The 7627-nt window shown below is 41.7% G+C and overlaps 1 pseudogene; it reads right to left on the reverse strand.

Annotated features, from left to right (window-relative positions):
* Positions 1-7057: 7057 nt before the first annotated feature.
* Positions 7058-7402, reverse strand: LOC112416047 (60S ribosomal protein L30 pseudogene; annotated as a pseudogene).
* Between the last annotated feature and the right edge of the window lie 225 nt (positions 7403-7627).

The raw sequence follows: 7627 nt of genomic DNA on the forward strand, positions 1-7627 counted from the left end.
ATTTTGCCTATAAAAACTCTTCCCCAAAAACCATCAGGGAATTTGGTCTTTTGAGGGTGAGCCGTCCATTCTCCTTTCTTGGCCCTGCAATAAACCTTTCTCCATTCCAAACTCCAACATTTCAGTTTGTTTGGCCTCACTGTGCATCTGGCACACGAACTTCAGTTGGACAACAGCCACTCTCCCCAAATCTCCAAGTGAACTGAAACCCAGAAGCTCTTCAAACCCCATCCTTTTGGATTTTTATGTAGGCTTAAAAACATAGACATGACTGATTAAGTCGTTGGTCATTGGTGATTGGACTCAATCTCCAGTCCCTCTCCTCTCCCTGGACTGAAAGTTCCAACCCTCTAATCACGGTTGGTTTCTCTGGCAAACAGCCCCCAACCTTAGGTGCTTCCCAAAAGTCACCTCATTAACATAACAAAAGAACCCTTTTCACTCTCGTCACTGCGGAAATTTCAAGGGTTTTAGGAGCTCAGTGCCAGAAATGGGGATGAAGACCAAACATATATTCTTATTATAAATCACAACATCACAGATAGCATCAAAGCAGCCATTAGGAGAAAAACCAAACTTTTGTTGGACTTCCTTACACTTATCTTTTGGTTTAGTACTGTTTTTGCCTTGATTTCCATATGGGAGTTGGGCACTATTTCCTTTTCTATTAATTGAGACTTGCAGCCTCTAAAACACAGAGCCCTAGGCAAAGAGTAAGATGCTAACAATTTGTTGGGGAGGTACACATCAGGTCAGTGAAGGTGAGAACAAACAAACTAAGATAAAATGCTATGCAATACCTTGGGTTCTCACCCCTTACCCCATCCTGTGCCACTGCTTTGCAAGTTAAGATGCATATCAAAGGAATAATTTCAATAAGGCATATACATAGAAAAGCACTAAACTATGCGTCTTCACTATCTAGAGCCAGTATCCTCTTTTTCTCCACCCTGAATTCCCCTTGGGGTGCACTGTGGGGGTCAGGGGTGGGGGAAGACAGCTGCAGTGTTTGATGGCTTCAGAGCCAAAACATCCTTTCTTCACTGAAATGGCAGGTGACATTCTTTGTCCACACCCATACCCCACAAATCTATTGTCACCAGTCCTGCCTCTCCCACATTTCAAAGCTCACTGTCCAGTTGGCATCTTCCTAGTTCCCTCACCAGAATCACTGGAATGCCCCCTAAAGACTCTGTCCCCTTCCCCCTTCTTCCTCCCACCTCAAACTATCTTTTGAAAAAACAGCTCCAACTGCATAACTCCTCTGATGAAGTGCCTTTAGTGACTCCCTGATGTCTAGAGCAGTGCTTCTCAAACCTGATCTCGTGTCAGATCATCTGGAGGGCTCAGTAAAACACAGATTGCTAGGACCCACCCCCAGAGTTTCTGACCCAGTAGATGTGAGGTTGTGCCCCCAAATCTTTATTCCTAACAAGGTCCCAGATGATGCTGATACTGCTGGTCTGGGAACCACATTTTGAGGACACTGACCTAGAAAATAAAGTTCAAACTCCACAGCATGGCCGTCAAGTATTTTTCATTCTACTTTGCTTACCTCATGTCCCTTCCTCCCCGCCAAGCCACTAATGGTCCACTCACACCAGACTACCAACTCTTCCAAACCACAGTCTATACTTTTATTCTTCTGGCCTTTGCTCTGCACACAAGGGTGTGCTCTCACTCTCTCTTGCTCTCTCTCCCTCTCATGGCCTAGCACCTCATTCTCCTCTTACAAATCTCCTCTTCATCTCTCAAGTTCTTACTCAAATGCCACTTGTATAGAAACTTTCTTTCTAATTTGTCTCCAAATTATGAACCACTTTTTCTCTGGTTTCCTAATATATTACACATATCTCTATTAATGCAGATGTGATATCAAAATCCACTTACCCATTTTGAGTATACCATCTACATCCTGCCAGGACCTTTCAAGATACAGCAAGTAAATGTGTATTCTTTCTTTTTGCTTTTCTTTCCCCTTACTAATACACTTACCCCAGAGAGAAGGGATCCATGTCTAAATCATCTTTATAATCTTAACACGATGCCAGGGCCTTCACTACATGTTGGCTGAATGACATTAAATAATGTCAGGTCAGAGGGACACCTGATTCTATCCCTGTCTTAGGGGGCATGCAAAGGATCCAGTGTATTTTTCTGAGGATGAGTGTGTAGGGAAAGTGGGGTGGGGTAGAAATGGGTTGCCCAGCAGAAATGGGAACTAATATTGATTTTTTAAAATAAAATATGCGAGGCACTCTACAGACATTATCTCATTTAAACCTCATGACAACATCATGAAGTAGTTACAGCTCTGCCCATCGTACAGATGCAGTTGACTGAGTCTACACAACTAATGAATTATAGAGTCCAGGATTTTGACCCCAGAATTTGTCTAACAGCAACATCTGTCCCAAAAAGGTGACATAATCGTAAAACAACTATAAGCGATTTTCATAGAAAAGAAAGCGAGGGCTTCCCTGGTGGCGCAGTGGTTGAGAGTCCGCCTGCCGATGCAGGGGACACGGATTCGTGCCCCGGGCAGGGAAGATCCCACATGCCGCTTAGCGGCTGGGCCCGTGAGCCATGTCCGTTGCGCCTGCGCGTCCGGAGCCTGTGCTCCGCAACGGGGGAGGCCACAGCAGTGAGAGGCCTGCGTACCGGGGTGGGGGGGGGGCGGGTAAAGAAAAGAAAGCGAAAGAAGATCAAGGCACAGCCTGCTGGGTGGGGCAGGGCCCGACAGTGCGGGCAGATGAGCAGAGCTGAGGAGGGCTGCGCCTGCGCCCCCGCCGCTGCTGGTCTAAGCGTCCTGGGGTGCTGGGGCCCCCGACCCTTTGAAGAACTGACCTCCAAGTTGTACTTCCTCAGCCCAAAAAGACTGAAGGCCATGAGCTAGAGTTCCACCAGGAGCCAGGGATCCCGTCCTCTTCCTGGCGCTTTTCCTCAGGTTGGATAGTGAGGGGCTCCAGGGGGGCGGGGAGTAAGGGGAGATCCTGCTGTCCCACCAGGCGTCCTGCGCACGCGCGACGCTCTGCCTCGTAGTGGGCAAAGCGGTGCAGAGGCCTCGGTCCTTCTACACCTGTCGTGGGGTAGGTGCTCACCACCCTGGCTTGTCCTGGGAGAGGAGAGTTGTGCGTAGTCTCTTCCATAGCATTTTTGGTCTCTTTCCCCTCAAATTTTAAACTTTCCTTATAAGTTAGGGATATTAGTCATTTTTTGTGATGTATCCTATGAATATTTCCTCTCATTTTGTCATTTGTCTTTTGAGTTTGCTTATTGTGGCTTTTTTTTTTTTGCCAGGCAAACGTTTTTTATTTTTATATAGTAAAATTTACTCTTTCATTTTATTGCATCTGGACTTTTAGTCACATTTTAAAAGCTTTCCCCTACATCACATGTAGGTTATAGTCTCCCCATGCTTTTTTTTTTATTCGTAATGCTTTATTTCTTACATTTAGATCTCTGATCCATTTGAAGTTTATTCCTTAATAAACTTCCTGTGTATGTTTCCTGTGTATTCCTGTGTATGTTTTGAGAAATGGATCTAATTTTATCTTTTTTTCTGAATGGGTATCCATATTTTTATCTCTGGTAATACTTAAATCCAAACAGCATTTATTAAAAAGATTATCACTGCCTCGGTAACTTGAGATACCACCTTTATTTATCATATACTAGAGTTTTAGGTGTAGTTTGGCTGTTCTGGAACTTCTGTTCCACTGACTGCTCCATTGACCTGTTTATTCATCTGTTTTAGAGCCGCTTTGTATATATGTTAAAGTCAGGACTAGTCCCCCTACAGAGCTCTTCCATCTCAATGTTCTCCTCCATATTCTTGTGTACTTTTCTTTCCTTATGAACTTTAGGATAGGCTTCTGATTTATGACCAATGTCAAAAAAAAAAGCTCGCTGGGATTTTTATTTGAATTGCATTAAACTTGTATATTAAGTTGCAGAGAGCTGACATCTTGAGATGGTGTTGAGGTGTTCTCACCATTTCGTTTGTTCAGATCTACTTTTGTGTCTTTAAAGAGTGTTCATGCTTTTTTACATAGAAATTTCTTAAGTTTGTTTCTATATGTTTTATCTTTTTTCTTGCTGTTGTAAATGAGCTTTTCTCATTCACTATATCTTTTAACTAATTATTTAACTAATTGACTTTTCCTGTATTTCTAAAAATTAAGGTATAAGTTACATACAGCAGATTCATACTGTTTAGTATATAGTTCTGTGGCTCTTGAGAAGTGTATACAATTGTGTAACAACCACAAGATACAAACATATAAAAGAACTTCAACACTCCCCCAGATTCCCACCAGCCCCTTTGTAATCAACCTCTTCACTCCAGGTGAGCCCCTGGCAAACACTGGTCAGATTTTGGTCCCTATAGTTTCAGAGTGTCATATAAGTAGAACCACAGTGATCAAATAAGGTTCATTCATGTTGTAGAATGTATCAGAACTTTGTTACTTTTTATTGCCAAATAATACTCTATTGTATGGATATACCACATTTTATTTACCCATTCATTTATGATGGACATTTGGATTGTTTAATTTTTTTAATTGTTGGGGTAGAGTTGTTTTACAATATCGTGTTAGTTTCTACTGTACAGTGGAGTTCCCTGTGCTATACAGCAGGTTCTCATTAGTTATCTATTTTATACATATATGTATCTATTTTATACATATATACATATATATGTCAATCCCAATCTCCCAGTTCATCCCACCTCCCCTTTCCCCCCTTGGTATCCATACGTTTGTTCGCTATGTCTGTGTCTCTATTTCTGCCTTGTAAACAGGTTCATCTGTACCATTTTTCTAGATTCCACATATACGAGTTAATATACAATATTTGTTTTTCTCTTTCTGACTTACTTCACTCTGTATGACACTCTCTAGGCCCATCCATGTCTCTACAAATGACCCAGTTTCGTTCCTTTTTATGTGGAGTAATATTCCATTGTATATATGTACCACATCTTTACCCATTCGTCTGTCAATGGGCATTTAGGTTGCTTCTATGACCTGGCTATTGTAAATAGTGCTGCAGTGAACACTGGGGTACGTGTGTCTTTTTGAATTATGGTTTTCTCTGGGTATATGCCCAGTAGTGGGATTGCTGGGTCATATGGTAATTCTATTTTTAGTTTTTTAAGGAACCTCCATACTGTTCTCCATAGTGGCTGTATCAATTTACATTCCCACCAACAGTGCAAGAGGTTTCCCTTTTCTCCACACCCTCTCCAGCATTTATTGTTTGTAGATTTTTTTGATGATGGCCATTCTCACCGGTGTGAGATGATACCTCATTGTAGTTTTGATTTGCATTTCTCTAATAATTAGTGATGTTGAGCATCTTTTCATGTGCCTCTTGGCCATCTATATGTCTTCTTTGGAGAAATATCTATTTAGGTCTTCCACCCATTTTTTGATTGGGTTGTTTGTTTTTTTGATATTAAGCTGCATGAGCTATTTGTATATTTTGGAGATTATGGATTGTTTAATTTTTGACTGCTGTGAATAAAGCTTCTATGAATATTTGTTGTCTCAGTCAGCTTGGGCTGCTATGACAAATACCATGGACTGAGTGGTTGAAAAAACAAACATTAATTTCTTACAGTTCTGGAGGCTGGAAATCTGAGGTCAGGATGCCAGCATGATTGGGTTCTTCTTGAGAGCCCTTTCCCTGATTTGTAGATGACCCCTTCTTGCTATTTCCTCACATAGTGGAGAGAGAGAAAGAGAGAGACAGAGAGATCTGTTCTCTTCATCTTCACATAAGGGCACTAATCCCATCGGGGGCTCTATCCTCATTATGTCATCTAAACCTAATTACCTCCCATCTGACCCCAACTTCAAATACCATCACATTGAAGATTAGGGCTTTATGAATTTTGGAGGGACACAAAGATTTTGTCTATAGCATATGTGTACAAGCTTTTGTGTGGACATATGTTTCACTCTTGAATAGGTACCTACTTGGGAGTGAAATTTGTGGATCATGTAGTAAACGCTAACTTTCTGAGGGACTGCAAAACTGTTTTACTAAGTGGTTGTATCATTTAATATCTCATCAGCAACGTATGAGTGTTGCACTTTCTCCACATCCTAGATAACACTTATTATTGTCTGCCTTTTTTGATTTAGTTATCCTGGTAGGTGTGAAGTGGCATGGTGGGTTGTTTTTTTTAAATATATATCTCAATTAGAAACTTTTTTGGTTTTAAAATATAAGAAGATACAATGAAAATGTTTAAGATGAAATGAACTTATTTCCAACTGAGTTGGATTAGACTGTGACAGACCAGCCCTCATACCTAAAACAGCCAGAAAATTGAAACAAAATAGAGAAATCATCTATTTTCAGGCAGAGGAGAGCTGCTGAGTCAACGAGAGAGAACCGGAGGGGCTGAGACTCCAGAAAGGGAGAATCTTGGAGAGGGAGGGCTGACTTCTGCAGCCACTTCACCCAGGTGTTAGTTGCTGATTCTGGGCGTGGGCCCGAGGCTGATGATCCCAGGGCTCGCACCCAGGGAAGCCCAGATCAGCAGAGCTGGGAGACAGATCAGCAGAGCTATGGCAGGAGATTTGGGAGGTCCCTTCAAGAACATCTGGGGATGCACGAGTCTAGAGTTCTAAAAACAGAAGCAGAAAACTTCTGCAAGCAGAACAGAGCCTTCCAAAATCTTGTGAGACAAGGATTAGAATTCTGGACTCATCAGGGGGATTTCTGCCAAAAATCCTGAAGAGACAGGAGTAAAACTGAGGTAGACTGAGACTTACCAGGGCTGCAACTCAGCCTCAACTCAGAACAGGACATGACATTATTGGATTCAGGTGACCAGCCACTGATTAGAAAGAAAATGGTTCATAGAATTCACGTAATTTTTATTTTATGTGGAAAAATAAATGGGCAAGAACATCAAAGAGTATTCTAGGTTCAAAAGGAGTCATGAGAAGAATTTTTCCTAGCAGACATTAAAATCTTTTGTTTGTTTGTTTGTTTAAAAACAAGCTCTGGCCAGTTTTATTAAAGAAAAATTGTGCATGATTTATCTTTCACTAGTCTGTGCCGGCATGCTTTTAATAATATCAGAATCACCTGGATCAATGATAGCCATTGTGTATACTCTGTAGTATTTTCCACACACTCTGCCCAATTCAATATTATTACCACTGTAGTGATGAACACCAGTTTTGGCCAACATGGCATAATACTCTATTTCAGATTTCTTCAAGGCTGGGCAGTTGGCGAGGATGACCAGTTTCGCTTTGCCTCGTCTGATCATTTTCAAAGTCAGCTTGTACCCCAGCACATACTTTCCACTTTTCATAACGAGTTGGAGCCCAGAGTTGAGTGACTCCAGTGACTTTTTCTTCTTCTTTGCAGCCACCATCTCCCTGCCTTGGGTGCGGGACACCCCCAATCAAGAGCAGCCGCCAAGATGGCCAGGGGTCGAGAAAGGCGACATTGAAATCTGTTCGTAACCAATTTGAGACCCTTGGTATATAAGAATATCAATAATGAGAATATTAAAAAGACCCACACCCTCCACCATACTCTCCAAAAAATTCCAGATGGATTGAAAGTTAAATGCTTAAAAATCAAAACAAATACACTC

Source organism: Neophocaena asiaeorientalis, unplaced genomic scaffold, assembly GCF_003031525.2.
Source record: "Neophocaena asiaeorientalis asiaeorientalis breed wild unplaced genomic scaffold, Neophocaena_asiaeorientalis_V1.1 scaffold671, whole genome shotgun sequence".
NCBI classification, from domain to species: domain Eukaryota; kingdom Metazoa; phylum Chordata; class Mammalia; order Artiodactyla; family Phocoenidae; genus Neophocaena; species Neophocaena asiaeorientalis.